This window comes from Erpetoichthys calabaricus, chromosome 1, assembly GCF_900747795.2.
Source record: "Erpetoichthys calabaricus chromosome 1, fErpCal1.3, whole genome shotgun sequence".
NCBI lineage: Eukaryota > Metazoa > Chordata > Cladistia > Polypteriformes > Polypteridae > Erpetoichthys > Erpetoichthys calabaricus.
The window spans coordinates 86,996,924-87,018,324 of NC_041394.2; the positions used below are offsets into that span (position 1 = coordinate 86,996,924).

General features: G+C 39.1%; 1 pseudogene; it reads left to right on the forward strand.

Annotated features, from left to right (window-relative positions):
• The first annotated feature begins 19,277 nt into the window (after positions 1-19,277).
• Positions 19,278-21,198, forward strand: LOC114646053 (zinc finger MYM-type protein 1-like; annotated as a pseudogene).
• Positions 21,199-21,401: the final 203 nt, after the last annotated feature.

Sequence of the window (21,401 nt, forward strand, 5' to 3'; positions counted from 1 at the left end):
AAGAATAGTTAATAGCACCTCCTACAGACAACATTGTACATACTTCTAATCTATATTCTAATCTATATCTAAACCATGTAAGTATTGATTCCAATGTTTAGCAGCACACATTGAATATCACAGCAATATCCTCTAAATTATGTAAAACACTGTATTATAAGATGCAAACTAAGACAAGCATTTAAATATTTATATTGAAACATAGTTTTCATTAAAAAAAGACTGTAGAAACATATGTTGTATTAATAAAAGTTCTAATATTTCAAAACATATTACATATTTGACTTCACCAGTGCAAAAAGCAGAAATGTTGACATCTTGCAAACATTTTTGAAACGCATTGGCCTTCCCAGTCAAGAAAATCAATATGATAGTTTCAGTTTTTTCATTAAAGAGTCTTTCAGTAAAATTAGACTGTTTGTTGTTATTGTCTGTTTCCCTTTTATTTCAACCCCTTTTGATGACCTTAAAATGAATCCCTTGATAATAAGCAACAATTTAGTATGACATGCTTAAATCAGATAGCATGACTGGCACTTAATAACCTAGGGACACATCTACTGTCAATATTCATCCAATGAGCAGATCAGCTGTCAAAATTGGAGCCTGATCTACTAAGTTAATGCAAACTGGTATTTCTGGAACAGTGAAGCAAAGTAAAGCATAAGAATTCTAAGTCCTTTCTCTGCAGTCTTTCTTTACATGAACGCTCATACTCCAGTGTGATACAAGGATGCTCCTGCCAGGAGGGAAAAAAATGTTTAGGCATCTGTCAAAGATCCTGCTGCACAAACAAAATAAATGGACCAAACAAATGGGGAGAGCCTGGGGGAGGTCATAGCTGTGAGCAGGATGCCAACATATATCTCCATACAGTGTTTTGTCATTAGCCTTTAGAGGCAAGACTGGAACTGAAGAAATGCAAAAGGTTCTTTGGTAAGTGCTCTGCCTTGGCCTGGGTCTCACAGCAAGGGCATATGATTGGCAGAAACTACAAAGAAGAAATCGTGAATCACTGAAAATATACTTGCTGCATGTGTAAAATGTGTATACTCTTTGCCTCTGTAATGCCTGCCTATCCCTACCACATGTATTTATATACCTTTTACTGATTGTCTGTAAAAACTTGGTAGTTTTCTAAAGCACATCACCCCAGAGGTATGCAACTAAGGCATGGCTTTGTTGTTGTTGAATTAAAGTTTGTTTTATTCTAAAATCTCAACATGGTTGTTTCTACAAAATTATGTCTTCTCTATGTAATGATTTGTGAAATGCTTTAATTTTTTTATTTTTAAAATAAAATAGCAGTCTCAGATATGCCTACTCTAATTCAGGGTCATAGTTTGTGGGTGGCTTAGCCTATTCTCGCAAATACATTACAGGGTCGACTCATGCACACACTTATGCTGGGACCATCGTAGAATCGCAAACTAACCTGATGTGCACTTCTTTAGAAATGTGGGAGGACAATCCACATAGACTAGACTTGAATATGTGAACTCCACACAGACAACAATCGAGAGTAGAATTCAGACCCTTTTTTGCTGGCTCCAACAGCATTGCTAACGACCATTAGAGAAGTCTCAGGGGTGTTCTAAATCAAGTCAAGTCAAGTTGGGGAGCATGCATTGGTACAGTACATTGCCGCACCCACTACACGATGAAACAACTCAGGATTCCTGTTTGCAACCCCCCAGGCAGACACGTGGTCCAGTCCCACCCTCCGGAAATGACCCTCTATCTGTCGCAGCCAGTTGTTACATGGGCGACCCCTTGGCCTGGTCCAGCTACTCAGGTCCCCAACAATGAGGATCTTATGAGCCGGATCACCCTCGGGGAAATGCGCCACATGGCCATAGTGCCGTAACTGACGCTCCCTCACAATGCAGGTAATGTGCCTCATTCAGGACTCCTTGAGCAACCACTCATTCGACACTAAGTCAAAACAACGGTACCCAAGGACTCTGCGAAGAGACACAGTACCAAAGGAGTCCAGTCTTCGTCTCAGGTCACTGGATAGCGTCCATGTTTCACAACCATATAGCAAGACAGGAAGCACCAGGACTCTAAAGACTTGGACCTTCGTCCAAGACACGAGATGCAATAGAAGTAGAAATTCATGACCAACTGTAGAAACCAACCATTTTTGTCCAGCATGAGTCACAACTTAAAAGACACTAAACCAGTTGTTACTTAGCTGGACTAAGGGTTCAACAAGCACTGTAACAATGCAGTTTGGAGGCAGTCAGTCAAGCCAGGTTCCAATCATGAAAGCCCAAGAAAAAAAATACTTATGTTGTGTTATACAATGACTTTTAAAATACATTAAAAAATGTTTTTTCTTATACAAAAGGAAAGCAGGCTACTGTACTTAAGAATTAATTTAGGTCAGAAGACTTGCAATACTCAGGGCATAAACACAAAAAATGAATATATAAATATTGGAAGTTGCTAAGCCAAATTGAGACATTTCTGATGTTTGTTTTGAACGAAGTTTGTTAAGTGAACCTCTTCCTCTTCTCTGCAATGTCAAGAAATTCTTATATTAATAGCAATCAAATAAACATGCTTTTCAAAATAATTAAATAGTAAGCATGATACATTTTGCTAATTGTGGGCAGAAATATGTGTAGGATGTGTGATGGATCTCTGCTTCACCTTCTGCCGGAACAGCAGAAATGCAGAAATATGAAGACATATGCACAGTTTATGAAATAAGGTTATAAATCAGTGTAAGTCTACATTATATAACTTTACCTTTCTCTGTTGTGGTTTGGATAATAATAATAATACATTTTATTTCAAGGCACTTTTCTATACACCCAAGGTCACCATACAGATAATAAAATCATAAAACCAACAAACACATACTGTATATCTATATACTGTATATATATATATATATCATATATCCATATATGTATCATATATAGTATCTATGGAACTGAAAATACAGCAATAAGAATACAGCCTAAGGTCATATAGTGTAAGCTAATCTAAATAGATAATTGTTAAGATGGGATTTGAAAATAGGAAGGGAATCTGTGTTCTGAATGTTTTGTGGTAGTGAGTTCCAGAGATGAAGAGCACTATGTCTAAATGCCCTGGAACTCATGGTGATCAAGCGTGCAGGAGCAGAAGACCAGATGCAGAGGAACTAAAAGTGCAGTTAGGTGTATAAACATTTATGATGTCAGGGAGGTATAATGGAGCAAAGTTACAAAGTGCTTTGAAGGTAAGTAGAAAAATTTTAAAATTAATGCAACATTTTACAGGAAGCCAATGAAGCTGTTTAAGAGATGGGGTAATGTGTTGCACGGAAGAGATCTGAGTTATAATATGGGCAGCTGAATGGAGATGCTTATGTGGGGGACCAAAGAGAACAGAATTACAATAACACTGGTCTACAAAAAAATATTTTTTGTTTGCTTCTGGGAACGTGAGAGCATCTCTTTATTAAGTTTTTTACTCTGATTTCATATATTAAATCGGAATTGAGCTAGCACGTCAGGTTTTTGTAATACACATCATTGACATTTTGACACTTTTGAATATCAATATTATACAGTATATCAACACGATATCTGGAGTTTGGACTATGTCCCACCAAAATTGTTTTGATGTGTTTATTCTGAAAACAAACCAGAAGACGATACCAGAGACACGTTAAATTATATTTATGTCAATTTACCTCAATATAAAAGTAAGGTCAGCGTGCCCAAAAATGTTGGAGGCACTCGCTTTTTTGCTTGTACTGTACATCCGTCTCTTTTTGCAAGAACCAACAGTAGTCACCCATCATGCTCGGAGTGAATTTTTCCCGATATCAGTTTTCCATCTTCTTTTTATCTTGATGAAATCTTTCCCCATACTCCTCTCTGACATCGATTAGATTTGGTAGAAAAAATTTGAGATGAGAATGTAAATAATGCATCATCAGTGACATTCTGGCTCCCATAAGCTAATATGCTTTCAGCATATTCTCCACAAGCTCAGTATAATTCTCTGCTCTGTGACTGTCAAGAAAATTCTGGACAACCTGCACAAATGAGGGTGTTGATTCAGTTGGCTTCAGTTTCTTTTTGAACTCATTGTCAAGCATCAGTTCACGTATTTCAGGGCCAACAAAAACGCCTTCCTTAATTTTGGCTTCACTTTTCTCGAGACCAAACTTATTTCTTAAACACTGAAACGCATCGCCTTTACTGTCCAGTCACCCTAGTTGTCCAAGACCTGGAACATCATAACTAAAAAATGGGACATGCTGGACGAAAACAGTTTTCGGATTTGGAGTCAGCAAGTGAAATTTGTTAAAGTACAGATGAAAGAATCCCAGTAGCAAAATGTTTGTTGACCAGTGTAATCAATGCGGGAAGTGACCAATGCATGAGTAAGGATGGTGGTGCTATTTAGTGTGAGGGAGGGTCGCAGGCGTGCAATGCTACGGAGATGAGAAAAGGATGACCATGTAACATTATTGATATGGGATTCAAAAGACAGAGTACTATCAAAGATAACTCCTAAACTCTTAACCTGAGGGGAGGGATAGTCTGATGTACCAGCAATGCTAAGCGAAAAATTGTTAAATTTTGATAAAGCAGACTTGGAGCCAATGAGGAGATCCTCTGTCTTATGGCTATTGAGTTGGAGGAAATTAGGAGAAAACAAAGATTTTACTTCAAATAGACAGTCATTGAGGCAGGAAGGAGGAAGGACAGAGTTGGGCTTTGTAGATATATAGAGCGGAGTATTGACTGCATAACAATAATAATCAATTCCAAATTTCTTAAAAATCCCACCTAAAGGGAGTAGATATATTAAAAACAGTAAAGGGCAAAGCACCTAGGAACACCACTAGTGACTGGGAGGGATTGTGAGTTTTTTAGATGAACAAACTGAGTACGGTTAGACAGGTATGAAGTAAACCATATAAAAGCAGTATCGGTAATGGCGATGGCAACTAACCGATTCAACAAGACAGTAAACAGTATCAAAGGCAGCACTAAGATCGAGTAGCGCAAGGATTGATAAAAGCCCAGCATAAGCAGCCATCAAAAGGTCATTATTGACCTCTTTACCAAGGTTGTTTCGTACTATGTTTTGAACAAAAGCCAGACTGAAACGTCTCAAACAGGCTGTTATCTGTGAGATGAGCATTAATCTATGCTGCTACTACCTTTTCACTAATTTTGGAAATGAATGGTAAATTTGATATAGGATGATAATTATTGTAGTTCTTGAGGTCAGCACCAGGTTTCTTTAAAATTGGTGTTGTTACAGCTGATTTGAGGGATAAAGGAACAAAAACAGATCTCAGAGAGGATTTAATGATTTTGGTTATAAGCAAAGAAAGTGAAGGCAAGCAGGCTTTTACCAGTTGAGTAGGTATGGAATCAAGCTGACAAGTGGCACGTCTACATTTATGAATAAGAGAAGAAATTTTACCTTCAGTGGGCAATTCAAAATTTGATAGATAAATAAAAGGAGGCTCAGTTGAAATATTTAAATAAGAAATGGGTGGCAAATGTATCAAAGATGCAAGATGTTGATGAATATTATCAATTTTGGTTTTAAAAAAGGTCAAGAATGCATCACATGTAGCAGTGCAACACATATGAGATGGAATTATATCACGAGGTGCCAGACTTCTGTTAATAGTGGAAAACAAAACTCTTTTGTTACTATCAGACATGATTTGTTTAGAGGAATAAGCAGTTTTAGCTGCAGTTAAGGCATCTTTGTACAGACAAATGTGCTAACGATATATTTCTAGGTGCACAGTTAGTCCAGTTGTTTATAGAGATGTTATAAGCAACAGCTATTTATTTTAAGCTGCCAAAGCTCAGTAGAGAACCAGGGAGCAGAGTGTGTAAAGAAAACAGTCCGGAGTCTGTCATTGTAGTAAACTACCAATTCATCCGGAGTAAGTAAATCTTCATTGTGGGTAAGGTTATCAATTGCCGTAGTCAAGGCAGAGATATTTATATTTTTTATGTTACGATATAGCGTTGTTGTTTAAATTTGAATAATGGCAGATTAACACTTATTGAAACTAATTTATGGTCAGATATAAAGAAATCAGATGTATTACAATTACTTGGAGCAATGCCATAGCAGCATACAAGATCAAGAGTGTGGCCTCTGGAGTGAGTTGAAAAATTAACACTAGAATCCCTGGAGCCTACAAAAAAAGTCATAATCCCAGACCACCTTAAATTCCTTTGCACCTCTCCATCAGCGTCTTTGTTTTGCAAATGTGTCAATCAGCACAAGTAGCAAGCAGCCTGCTATCACATCCTCCCCACCGACTCAGCTGAAGTTGGACAGAAAATTCTCCCAGCTCAAGTCTGTTTATCTGGATATGAGGTGCCTGAAGTTGTATAGGATAAATAATATACCGTGATTTGGAATACATACATTTCATGTGTGTTCCATGTTTACAATGAACTGGATAAATGTAGGATGACAGGAAATGCGAGGCAAGAAATGTTGAACACGTAACTGAAACAGAATTTTTTTCATGTTATAATAATGATAAACTGCAGACGTGAAGTGTATATTGTGTGAAGACTGAAGTCCAAATATCAAATAAACACTTTCACAAAAGGTACAACAAAGCAAATGTGCCTTCAAAAATATAACTGAAGAGAAAGAGATTATTCAATTTACATGTTGCTGACAATATGTAAAAACTGAAGCCCAAATTCCAATTTCATGGCTGGTGTAGCAGTAAGAACAGCAACTTCTAAATCAAGAGGTTCTGGGTTTGATCCAGGGTCTTCCCTGCATTTTCCGTTTGAGCAGTGAGCTTCTGTTGTTATTACTATTATATAATAAAAACATACATTTGCTTTGAGTCTATAACAGCTGGTGTAAAGTTCTTGGTATGTTGTTGTTACATGATTTTTTTTTATTCAGTTTTATTCTTGAATAAAAGCACACTTGTTACATTATACCTTTGCGATAGTGTTTACTTTATATTCCAGTAAACTCTTGAATGATCTCAAATCTGTCTCTGCCTCTCTCATGCACGCACAAACACATCCATGCATGAAAACGCTATGTCATTTCAACATTTTTTGTCTTCCGTCTTGCCCGATCTCCGCGTTATGGTGCATGGGACTGGGAATGCAGTCAGACTTCTTCTTTTTGGGTACATACACCATTAGCATGGCCCTGCCAGGTCTAAACACTAGCGTGGAGAAATGCACGCATAGTTAATGACTTAAGCTGCAAGTGGAAGTTCCACTTTATTTATGGTGCGAAGCAGAGTTGTGTTCCAGTGCAGCGGTTTATTACCCAGCGAAAGCGACGTGAAGAAGCTGTCTGTTGTTACGGTTCTGCATTTCTCCAGAAACGGTTTTATGACTACAGTCTTGGAAAGTCTATCTCCCATGAGACGACGGGAATCATTTCCTTAATAAGGAGTAGCATTGCACATGCACATGCAAATCTGTCGTTTTTCACACGTTCTGCATGGGTGTCTTTGTTGTCAAAGTGCAAATGCTGCATGATAGTCTGATAGCGGTCACAGGGAATCATATCTTTGAATGTCGGTACAACAAATAGTTCTGACCAGGGATCAATCACAACACCAACTGTGGTCATCACTGCTCTTGTGAAAAGAATGGAGATAAACAGCATGAACTCAGAGATGGAGAGGCAAGTTCATTGTACCACATGAACGTGACTGAGAGAACAAAACTGAATGAAAAAAAAACTTTTACAAGTAGCCAAAATTTACACTGGGTGTTACAGACTCAAATCAAATGTATGTTTTTATTATATAATAGTGCTGACTGACACATTTGCAAAACAAAGATGCTGGCGGAGAGGTTCGAAGGTGTTTTATCTTGGTAGAGTAATATATTGCTCTACTTTCCCCTATTGTATTATTAATATGTAGCCTTTGTCAGAATGCCTCAGATATCACAGACTTACCACTGTTTATAAGGTATTATATTATATAACTTGTCCCCACCTTCCCTCCTATATCTATAACCTCAGGCAATTAGGTGTAGTAAAAGACAAGCAGAAGTTAAGTTACAACTTAAACAATATATCTATATATATAAAAATGGAATGGGTGGGTCGTCGGGTGGGCCTTTTTTTCATTCCGTCGTTTTTTCGACATTTTGAAAATGTAGAATGATTATTTGATTTTTTTGTTTTTATTTGATCGTGTCTATGTAGCCGCCGTCGTAATAAAGTATCGCTAAAATCGTCATTTATCGTAATTTATTTTTGACGTATAACGTCGCCGTCGTCGAGGTCAGTGATACCAGTGCAAAAAATCTGCTTACGGTTGAAAGACACGCCCTACTCACTGGACAGTTAAAAACACCAATCAAACTAACGATGACATCAAGTATTACCCAATCAAAAGTAGGAAAGGAGGCATCTTCATAAAATGCGTGTGGGATGATTTGCATGAGACGCTGCTTTAAAAAAAAAATGATAAAAAAAATACGGGATAAATCCCGTCCAGTATTGATTCAAAACGGGACGCGCAATTTCATTCTCAAACGCAGCACGATTCCGTATTTTAAAGGACGGGTGGCAACCCTACAGTGCCAGGTAACCACCCATACAATCACATTGTGATTCAGACTAGGAATGCAATGAATGTAATTACCCCGATCTACATACAAGGCGAAAGTCTTGCAACATTCAAAGATGATGGTTTGGGATAAGTACACCATACAACATAAAAGAGCTTATGAAGCCTTGAACCGAAAAAAGCAACATCTCAGAGATCGTAAAAAAAAAAATAGGAGCTAATGTCGTTTTACTCGCTGTAGATTTTAGTCAAACATTACCAGTTATTTCACGAGGGAGACCAGCACATCAACTCAACACGTGTTTAAAATCCATGCTTCTCCCACGCTCGGTTATATGTCGCGTGTTCTCGGGTAGGTGCACCAAAAAATTTATACATTTAAGCATGTAATGGGCAAACAAAAAATGAGGTATACCCGAAGGCACAGCAGTAGTACTTAATGTAACTTTACTTCTTAAATGTTAATGTTTTACTGTTTAATAATTTATACGCTTCTTATATGTTGTTCAAATTCTTTTATCAAAATACCACTGACAGCGCAATGCACGATAACATGGAGTGAATACACCATACGCATCCGCCCACGGCTGCCCTGCTGTGCGCAGATAGGACTTGATTGTACAATAAAATAAAATAAAGATAAAAAGACTAAAACAATCATCACCCATAAAGCGGATAGTAGACGTGACGTACTATATGTGTACCACATTTCAAGTGTATAGGTGCAACGGTTTGCGAGCTACAGGTCATTTAAAATCCTGGACAGACACACAAATTGCCACGGTAGCAAATTACAGAAGAAGATTTTACTGTTTAATAATTTATATTTATATGAAACGAGCTGTATATACCCGGCGTTGCCCGGGGCAGAAGTAACGTAATCGGTCAAACACTTACATATATACCAAAGTAAACCTAATCGGTCAAACAGTTACATATATAAAAAAACCGAACCTAATCGGACAAACAGCTTCATATATACAGAAGCGAACCTAATCGGACAAACAGCTAATCTATATACATAACCAAACCTAATTGGTCAAACAGTTACATAAATACAAAAGCAAACCTAATCGATGAAACAGCTTCATATATACAGAAGCGAACCTAATTGGTCAAACAATTATGCATGTGCAGAATAATTTTACAAAGATTATGCGTGTTAACAATCATTAAAAAGAAAAGATTGAGGAACTCTTCTTCTATATGTGATGAACCTGGATGAAGCTGACTTGACGAAGACGTAGGTGGCATAGATTGGTTTTTCTAAAACAGAAGAAAAAAATGAGTATCTATTATTATTTTAAATTAGAATGAAAATGAGAACCTTGATTAGAGATAGATTATCCGTATTAAAATATGTGCATGAATAAACTTTTGTTAACTCTCTAGCAAAAGTTTATTCATACAAATTGGCATGGGATGGCTTTGTGAAAAAGTAAAAATTAGATAAAAATAAATTGAGAATGCGTACTTCGATTTGACTGAGATTATCTGTAATGATGAAAAAAAAGTTTAGTATGTTTTTTTTTCCATACGGGAAGGATGTAAAACCTTACATAGGCACCCTTCAGCCCGTACTGAAGGGTAGTGTCAGATTCTTACTGACTAAAAAACACCCTTTTTATTCCACAGCTACCCCAAAAACCACTATTAGGCATTACTTTGGGGTGGCAGTAGTTTAGTTATGAAACAGCTGGGTCCTGAAAAAAATCTGTCTTATTAGTGGCTTCATCACATATAGAAGAACAGTTCCTCAATCTTTTCTTTTTAATGATTGTTAACACGCATAATGTTTGTAAAATCATTCTGCACATGCATAACTGTTTGACCAATTAGGTTCGCTTCTGTATATATGAAGCTGTTTGATCGATTAGGTTTGCTTTTGTATTTATGTAACTGTTTGACCAATTAGGTTTGCTTATGTATATAGATTAGCTGTTTGTCCGATTAGGTTCGCTTCTGTATATATGAAGCTGTTTGTCCGATTAGGTTCGGTTTTTTTATATATGTAACTGTTTGACCGATTAGGTTTACTTTGGTATATATGTAAGTGTTTGACCGATTACGTTACTTCTGCCCCAGGCAACGCCGGGTATATACAGCTCGTTATTGATAATATTCATAAATAATAACAATATGCAAAGTACATTTGAATATTGTCAACCATACAACCTGATTATATGGTGATGTGTAGTTTCAGGTGGCACACAGACTTGTTAGTTACTTAAAAATGTCTCTAGTTAAATCATCATTCAGCTTTCTTCAGAACAGGCTCCATTGCCTGCCTCAGTATGGCTGCCGAGTTGTACTCTCCATTGTATTGTCTTCTTCAGTTCATGGTGTGATGGTCTTCATCAGTTTGGTAAGAGAGATACTTCTTCATCATATGTTGGTAAGTAAGAGAGACACTTCATCATCAGAGGTTGGTAAGAGGGAGAGAATGTGGTTGAACAAGCAGATTTATAGATTCTCTGTCCAACCCCTACAGCCAATAGGACATCACGGTACTTAAAAGCTTCTGATAGAAGCCAATTCCAAACAGCCATGCTTCAGACCAATGGGGCAAACCCAATCTTAACACCTGCCATCCCCCAAAACCATATGTTAAGGTGCAGTTTGGCTTCCTTGCGGGGGTTGAAAGACTTTAGCAGAGAAACACTCGCCAAACTAGTTTAAGGCACACCAAAATCTCTGTCGTAAAATTCAAAAAGACCCATTCCTGGGGGGGGGGGGGGGGGGGGGTAAACACCCACTAATGTAACACTAAATTACATTGCTTTGCCTAAATTACAAATAAAGAAATACAAAATATTTATCAAGTTATATGCAAAATCTTATATCACAACAGAAGGAATTTTTCATAGGCTTCTGGGATTCTAGTGATAACAAATTGTTGTATACTAAAACTATCAAAGCAAGAAATAATCCTTTGTAGATGGGCAGTTAATATTATCCACGTGAATGTTAAAATACCCACCAGATTAACATTTGGAGAAAGTGCACACAACGAAATCAATAAAGTAACTAAAAAATCATTACTAAATGATTGATATATAGTAACCGGTATTATAGGTTTAGAACCATTAATTTGAAAAGAAGCATTTGGCAGCAAGGACAGTGGAGCCAGTTTAAAGTTCTCATTATACAGTATCGTAAGACCACCTCCCTGGATGTGGTAATAGACTATTTTTCAACAAAACACCCAAACACACTTTCTCCAATAAACCAAATAATACAATTTGTTTATAGCACAATGACAATGGAAGGTGGATATATGCAAGTTTATATATGTATATATATATATATATATATATATATATATATATATATGAGCCCAGAATTAGGGCAAAACACGTGTCGCGTACTCTTTGCATTATTTGACAGTAAACTATTTCAACCATTCTATGATCGGCTTCTCACAACTGAGGGCACCGTGGCGGATGTTAGCAGACTTGCTGGCCAACCACAAGCGTTACTTGGTAGGTAACCACCCATACAATCAGATTGTGACACAGACTACGAATGCCGTGAATGTAATTACCCCGATCTACATGCTGTCAAATAAACGAACCACACGCCGTGGCGCAACGTTAGGGGCTTCGGCGCTGACGTCCGAGGTTCGATTCCCGAGAGGGAGTGCAGTAGAGTGTGTACGCCTGATGAGCCCAGAATTAGGGCAAAACACGTGTCGCGTACTCTTTGCATTATTTGACAGTAAACTATTTCAACCATTCTACCACCCATACAATCAGATTGTGACACAGACAACGAATGCCGTGAATATATATATATATATATATATATATATATATATATATATACACACAAAGGAGAATAATAAACAACACAAAATCTAAATCTATGATAACTTACTTGAACTTTTTTTCTTTGCTATAGAAAAAGGCACATAACTTATTAATTCTATCTCTTAGCTTTGATAGAACTTTTCCTCTGCTATAGAAGAAGACACATAATTTATGAATTCTGATCTTTCAATTCATGTGGTCATGTAGGATAACTTCTTTAACCAGTTATAAAGTTTCTAATACCAGCACCATGCCAGTCTGCATTTGTTTCTCCCCGCCCCCCTTCCCCCCCAACATACACTCTTGTGTGTGTATGAGATGCGGCTCTGAACCTCCTACTTTGTTTAGGGAGAGAAACCTACAACAGCTAAAAACGTATTTTTCACACATGTTATCAATTTCTAGTTACAGTGACACCACTACCATAACAGATTAGCTAGCTTTATCCTAACTACTAAGATACAATTCATATTTCTCAGAATCATAGTAAGTATACTGATGGGTTGGTGAAGGTAATGCTTTGTTTCTTGCCTGATCATCTTTCTCCAGTACACGTGGAAATATCTAATGCTCACTTTCCCTTTTTTTCAGGAGTACTTATCTGTTTTTGCCTTGGTTGTACCTTCTGGTTGTGGGTGATACAGCATTTTTCCCTTTTGAAGTTTTTATATACCATGTCATTGGTTGTTAGCAAAGTAACATTTGCTGGGCAGCTGGTGATCAGTCATCTCCCATCTTTAGCAAAATAGAGTCAAGTCTTCCACTCTTCCAATCCAGCACCAGGTTAACCTTCAGAGTAAAAGGGATCACACTAGCCTTTGTTAGGACCACACTAGGCAATAGGGCTCCTACTATGAGCAAAAGTTAGGACCAGATTGTGTGCAGTGAGTGTGTAGAGCAGAGCACAAATTTAAAAGGAAGAAGTAGACATTTTGACATTGGTTTCTTGAGTGCACATAAGCTCAACTTTTTGCTTGATAATTGGTACAAAGTTTTGTCCATCAGTGTTTCCCATTATTGAGTTATAGCAATTTTTTGACCCTGATCAAGTATTTAGATGGTGAAGCGAGGAAATATCTCTAGGTGTCAGTCTCTGATTGACCATTTTATCAGATAAGGCCTAGAGGCTGCATTCCAAAGTAACTCTATGGAGAGAAAACTGACATTCTTGCTGGAATTAAGAGTATCTGGTAGTTTGCTTTGTAGCAAAGTTCTTGGGTGTCAAAGCATAGCAAAATGGATGATGCAAGTCAGCCCTACATAAGCAAGAAAAAGTAATTAAAATAATCACAAATTCATCATATTATATATATATAATATTTTTTCACATAGGTTTATTATTACATTAAGGATAAAAAAGTAAGCAGAGAAGAAAAATGGGCTATGTTCTTTTAAGGGTAAAGATTGTTGAAAAACAGAAAAAAGGATTAATACATCCTTTGTCAATAAAAAGACTGGAGGATTGTTGAATAGACATTATTAGTTGACAAAAAGATAAACAGAAGCTCTGTATCAGCATTGTAAGATCAATCTTATTTATTATACTTTGACTACGCTATAAAGGCTACAATTATTTTATTTTAAATAGAAAAAAAGTTAACTTTTTGCATTTTATGTGCACACCCATATAATTGTCTTATATTTTGCTGTCTGCCTAAATAAACAAGATAAAAGCTTTTTAACATTAATTTGGCCTATAGACTTTTATTGATGTCTAAAGTTCAGACTGGGAAGCCCAGTGGTTGTCAAAATGGAAGGCATTTATTGAAGGGTAAAGCAGGGTCAAAGACATAAACTGCTGGATGAGAGGGGCTTTAAGCTCATAGCAGGTACTCAAACATGTTCAGTTTCCTTCAGAACTAGTGGTTCTGGAACTGTGGGATTAACATTTAGAACCCTATGATTACCATTGCTTTCAAATCTCTCAGCCCTATGCCAAAGAAAAGCAAATGGATAACCAGTGTGTTCTGCCATGGCTAATTATTTTTGTAAATCATTTTAGTGATATCTCTTTTGTAACTGTTGGCCTGGTCTGTCAAATAGGTGCATTCCTTAAAACAAAACAATACACCTGCCTTCCTTATAGATCTGAATCCACAAATAGGCTTCACCCAAAGCAGCCAACCCCAAACTCTAACAGGCCCAGACAGGTTAAAAATATGGCTAAGTCTTTTTAAACTTCAAAGATCTCAAATGGAAGAAAGGGGAATTATAAACCTTTGGTCTGTTGAACAACCACAACAGTGTACTTAACATTTAAAGAATTTATCAAAGAATCCAAAAAGAGAAGTGCAAAAAATGCGGTCAGAAAAACTGAGCAAATAAATTGTTTTTGCCTTTTCTAAAGGTGAACACATCTTTAAAAATCAGAAAACTAAAAGTACCTTAGACAAATGCAGGGGTCAAAAGCCAGTAAATCCAATAATCAAAAATGAGAAGAAAGGAATAATGAACTACAAAACACAATGTTCAAGTTTCAGTGTACACTGCACTTTGTCCTTTTATACAGCCGAGGTAATCCCCCAGCATCATCATGAAATGGCCCAGCATTTCTATAAAGTGGGCAGAGCAGAAGACAAAACTAATACATAAACTCTTAATATACAAACAAATGAAAAGTAATTAATAAACACTATATTGTCATATCTCAGCCAGGGATCCTTCCCTGGCTAGGGTTCAAATGCTTGTGTCTTTGTTGTACATGATTGCAATATTTATGTTACTATTTCCTTTATTTATGATTTTGCAGTATTCTTTACGTTTTACAGTATGTATCTGTATCTAAACCTATGTTATGTTCCATGTGTGTTGTTGGTGGTCTCCCAAGAAGAGGGGCCACCTGCCAATCACCACCAGGAACTGCCTTCTTCCTTATAAATCCTGCATGTGGTGAGTTCTTCTGCTTTTTAAAAATTTGATGCACTTTGTGATTGTTTTGGATTATTTCAACCTTCTGCTCTGTGTTTTGACCATGCTATTGGGACTTGATCGGTCTGGGTTGCCTTCTTCTTATAGGCAATTCCATTTTGACTTGAGTGTCATTGTGATTGGAAAACATTTTTTGTGAAGAGTAAATCTTTTAATTTATAAAGATTTTACAAGGCCCTTTTGTGTCTAGTGAGAGTTTTCAAAGGGAGTTCCCTCTCTAATGGGCATTTTTGAAAGTGCTTTTGAGACTTACATAGAGTTGCTTGGGGCTCCCAGTTCCAAACCTATATTAAGTATGAAAAAAACATGATTTCTTTCCAGTCACATCACCCATCAGGTTTACCAGCCATGTAGTAATTTAAGTTCAGTTGTGCATTTATATAACAGTCATATTTAATTATCAAGCCAAACAAAAGTAGGATGACCAGATCTCTGGACTTTTAAATCTCTGCCCTTGTATTCAGGTAAGCTGTATAAAATGGCTGACTATCCCAGTTTGCATTTACAGATGATCCAATTCTCAGTACATAATAGGCTCAAACAATTATCTAACTGGCAGTAATATGAGCTGCAATAGCAGATATAAATGAATTCTCATTTATACCCAAAACATGTAAAACTCATAGACAATGCCTGCCCAAGGATTCAGTCAGCTGTTTACAGTATATTTGTTGAGTCTCAATAAAGGTTACATAAAACTGACTAACAAAATGGCTGAAAACAAATACCCAGTATGGCCTACAGTGGCAGACCTGAAAAGCATTCTTTTGATGATAGAAAGTCACATAAGATATTGTGTATTGTGGGAGTAGGAAAAAATAAAGTGTTTTATTATTCATTTTGGGTTTGACGTTCTTTATATTTGGTCTACTAGGCATATTTATATATGACAAATTAACGTTCTTAGCCTTATGTTTACTCCCAGAAAACAAAACAAAAATGCTGTATTTTTTTCAATAAGACGTTGTTACATGTAGCAGAAACATTAAATACCATTAAATACCAAAATGTCAACATAAATACAGAAGGAAATGTATGTCTAGTGTCCACTATTGTAGTGAGGCAGATTTAGTACATGTCCTTCATGTGACTGTCATACTCTGGGAGTAGCTGTTGCTGTAGCGGATTGGCTTCTTCTGATGGTGTCCAATGTCACTCCTTTCAACGAGCATATTATGAGACTCAGATTACGGCACTCTCTGGGTGCCTTGTCTGTTGGCTCAGTGTATGCTCCGACTGTGGTGAGTGACGTCCCGGCAAGGGAGACATTTTATTTGCAACTTCGCTCGGTGGTTGCTGGGTGCCCACGAGGTGACACTCCTCTGGTCATGGGTGACTTCAATGCAGCCACTGGCACTGACAGGGCTGGCTATGAGGATTGTCTCAGTCCCCATGGGTTTGGTGACTGTGGTGTAAGTGGCTCCATGTTCCTTGACTGGTGGTGCTGTGAAGGAGATCGATCACATCCTCGTGGGCAGATGCTGGAGGCTCTTGCAAAACTGCAGGGTCTACAGAAGTGCCCAGTTTGTGAACTCTGACCACAGACTTGTTGTTCCTACTGTTAGGATCCAGCAGGTTACCACCTACTTGGAAAATTAGCCTGGATTTGGCCAGACTCCAACACCAGGCTGTTTCTAATGAGTTTGCACGCAGTTTGTGTGAGGAACTTGCAGATTTGGGTACGACTGCAGATCCTAATGTTATGTGGGAGACCTTCTGTGACAAGACCCTGAAGGTTGCTGAGGGTTGTGTTGGTGTTACCGGTGTTCCCAGAAGGAGGTGTTTCATTTCGCAAGGCACCCTGGATGTCATCGAGAGGAGTTGCAGCGCACGGCTCAATGGCAACTCTGAGGGCAGATAAAGAGGCATTTGTTAGAGTAATCTGTGAGCAAGTGACACACCATCTGTGGTCTAGCGACCCATGTCCTGCTTACAGAGGAATCGAAGCATTACGCAAATCCAAACCTCAGAGAGTCGCAGTCAGGGCGGCTGATGGAACGATCCTTATGGATGACACTGCAGTTGTGACCCACTGGGCTGGCTACTTTGAGCAGTTGTTCAAAGCTGATCCTCTGGCTAGGACGTTGGATATCTCTGGGTCCACGGTTCTTGAGTCTGATCCTCCAATTAGCTGTGAACCACCCAATCTCACTGAGATTGCACAGGTGGTGAACCAGCTGAGGGGAGGAAAGGCTGCAGGGATCTGTGGTATCTGGGATGAACTTCTCCAGGGTGGTGGTAAGGTGGTCCTCCTGTCATTGCAAGCAATCTTTGCTTCCATTTGGGAGACTGGCATCATCCCAACTGACTGGAAAGCAGGACTTGTCATTCCGATCTGGAAAGGGAAGGGTGATCGCGTGGATTGCAGCAACTACAGGGGGATAACACTGCTCTCTGTGCCAGGTAAGGTCCTTGCTAGGGTCATCCTCAATAGGATCCGTGATCACTTGCTCACCTACCAGCGACCGGAACAGTCTGGTTTTATGCCTAAGAAGTTTACCATCGACCGCATCCTGGCACTGAGGGTTCTCATGGAGCGCAAATGCGAATATCGTGAGAGTTTCTTTGCTGCCATTTTCGAAGTGTTTGACTCAGTTTATCGAGCTGCCCTGTCATCCTGAGGGTTCGCGGGATCCCCTTGAGGTTGCTGGATATCATGGCCGGCCTATACACTGGTAATGTAAGTGCTCTGCAGAGTGGTGGCAGAACCTCTGTGTTTTTCCCAGTTGATTCTGGGGTTTGTCAGGGGTGTGTTCTTGCTCCTACTCTGTTCAATGCATGTATGGACTGGGTGTTGGGCAAGGTCGTGGGGTCCAGCGGCTGTAGGGCATCTGTTGTTGAAGAAAGATTCAAGGATCTAGGCTTTGCTGATGATGCTGTGATCTTCGTGGAGTCAATGGAGGCTCTGATCGGGGCGCTTGAGAGACTGAGCGAGGAATCTGAGTGTCTGAGCTTGCGAGTGTCCTGAATAAAAACCAAGATCCAAGCCTTTAATGACCTCTTGGGCACAGCCATCAGCAGTGTGTCTGTCTGCGAAGAGAGAGTCGACTTTGTCGAGAGGTTTACTGACCTTGGCAGTGACATTCATGTCTCTGGTGACTCTTTCTATGAAGTCAGTAGACGGGTTGGGAGAGCATGGGGGGTCATGTGGTCGCTAGACGGGTGTGTGGTGCTCCCGATATCTATGCAAAAGGACAAAGGTCCAAGTCTTTAGAGTCCTGCTGCTTCCTGTCTTGCTATATGATTGTGAGACATGGATGCTATCCAGTGACCTGAGATGAAGACTGGACTCCTTTCAGAGCCGGCCTTAGGGGGAAGCGACCGCTTCGGGCCCACAGCTAGAGGGGGCCCACTGCGCCCAAGGTTTTTTTTTCCTGTGATGCGACGCTGCTGCGGAGGGCCCAATGGAGCAACAGACTCCTTCACTCCAACCTCTATTACTAATTTTTTTTATATATATAATTCACGGGCAACATATTCCATCACCTAATTACTCCACGTGGACATCTCCACTCAGCACTCCAATCTTCATTACGCTTCACTCAGGCCCGCGCACCTGTTGCCGCCTCCACGACTCATCTGTGCCTCTGTCCTCAGTAGGTGGCTACTTACGCTTCAGTCAGGGCCGCTCCGCCGCACTGCATTCTCGACAGAGCATAAAAGGGGCCCTTCTCTTCGTAAAGCCATCACTTTTCTTCATATCAATATATTTCCATTTTGTTAGAAAGAACATCTTGTAAATAGTAGTTAGGCCTTGCCGAATTTCCACAGTTTGAAACTATTGTATTCCAAATGTTTTCAGTTCCACCGCCAAAGAAATATAAATCAGGTGCTCAAAAACGTAAAGAAAAAATAGCGAAAGATGAATTCTTCGCTACCCAAAAAGGCACTTTGCAACGCTTCCTAACGAAAACGGTTAGCTCTAGCAGCAGCAGCAGCAGCAGCACTAGCACCAGGACTGAACTTCCATTAGTCGAAGATACTGCAACGCCGTCCAAGCCCCACAAACCTGTATCCGACTCCGAGGAGTCAGAAGCCGATGACGTTAAGAATGACATGGACATGGGTTTTTCGTCAGGTTCAGCAACGTTGCCAGCCGTTTCAGTTTCTAACCAGAAAGATGAAGATCACGACGAGGCTGATAATGATTTCGATTCCTTCAGTTGGGGAGATCCAGGTTTGTGGGGTGCAGCAATCACTGACAAGGAACGTGTCTTCCTAGTCCAAAAGGGGCCCTTTCGCGAAACCGGGATTCAATATCCGACGAATGATGATGGGCGCCATTTTTCTGATTCCTTTTATTCCTGAAAATTACCAAATGGGGAATTTGTTGACAGGCCCTGGCTTGTTTACTCAAAGAACAAAAATGCAGTTTTTTGTTTCTGCTGCAAGTTATTCTCGGATATCCAGATCAAATTGACTACTGATGGTTGCGGTGATTGGAGAAATTTGTCCCGAGACGTGTGCAGTCACGAAATATCTGCCAACCATATACGTGCCTTTAAGGATTGGTTGGAACTTCAAAATCGCTTGAAGGCAGGATGTACCATTGATAAGTGTGCACAAGAACTTCTGCTAAGAGAAATTGAGCAATGGCGCAATGTATTAACAAGAATTATTGCTATTATTCAGTTTCTGGGTGAAAGAAACCTGACGTTTCGAGGTTCTAGCGATCGTATATTTGCCCCGCATAATGGCAATTTTCTTGGGTTAGTGGAATTGTTAGCCAAATTTGATCCGTGCATGCAACAGCATGTTCGAAGGATTACAGACAATGAAATCCACGATCATTATCTGGGCAAAAACGTGCAAAATGAAATATTTCAGTTGATGGGTAATGCTACGTTAGAGAAAATAATTTCCCATATTCATAAGGCCAAGTATTTCTCAATCATTCTTGACTGCACTCCTGATATAAGCCATGAAGAGCAGATGACGATGATAATAAGGATCGTTCATATTGATGGCTCCTCAGTGGAAGTTCGAGAATATTTTGTAGGGTACATAGCCGTTGATGATAGCACTGGCTCCAATCTCACAGACCAATACCTACGGATGCTCTCGGAGCTGAAATTGGACCTAGGTAACTGTAGGGGACAGGGATATGATAACGGTTCCAACATGAAAGGCAAACACAGTGGCGTTCAAAAACGAATACTGGATAAAAATCCACGAGCATTCTACATCCCATGCGGTTGTCATAGCCTTAATTTGCTTGTTGGAGACATGGCTAAATCGTCACCAACTGCCATCTCGCTTTTTGGAACGTTACATCAGATCTATTTGCTGTTTAGTGCTTCTACAATACGCTGACAGATTGTGGAGAAGCACATTAATAATTTCACTCTGAAGTGCATTTGTGACACTAGATGGGAATGCAGGATTGAGAGTGTTAAAGCTTTCAGATTCCAAATAGGCTCTGTGTATGACGCGCTGGTAGATGTTTCTGAAGATTCTAAAGATCCTAAGGCTAGAACTGAAGCCGCTGCATTAGCCAAGCAGCTGAAAAATTTTCCATTTCTTGTTTCCTTAGCAATTTGGTACGACATTCTTTCACAGATCAATGTAGCCAGCAAAATTTTGCAAAATGAAAATATGCAGTATGATGTTGCTCTCAAATGCATCAACAGTGTCTCTGACTATTTGGTTTCGTACAGAGAAAATGGACTAGAATTAGCAGAAGCTACAGCCAGAGAGCTCGCTAATGAATTGGAGATGCCTTCCGAGGATGTCGCATTTCCTGCTGTAACCAGTTTACGCAGGAGACGAACAAAGCGCCATTTCGATTATGAAGTCTGGGATGAGTTAATAACTGAGCCAAAGGAAAAGTTTCGCACAGAATTCTTTCTTGTCCTTCTGGATCAAGCAATTATGTCCATGAATGAGAGTTTGATCAAATGAAACAGCATTTCGACAATTTTGGATTTCTGCACAATTTTCAGTTAATATCATCCATGGATGATAATACCTTGATGAAATACTCTATGGACTTGAAAATTGCATTAACTGACTTGAAGAATAATGAATCAGACATTGATCCATACTCACTATGCAGTGAAATTCGCATGTTTGCCAATTTAGTTCCTAGCAACTCAACGGCCATG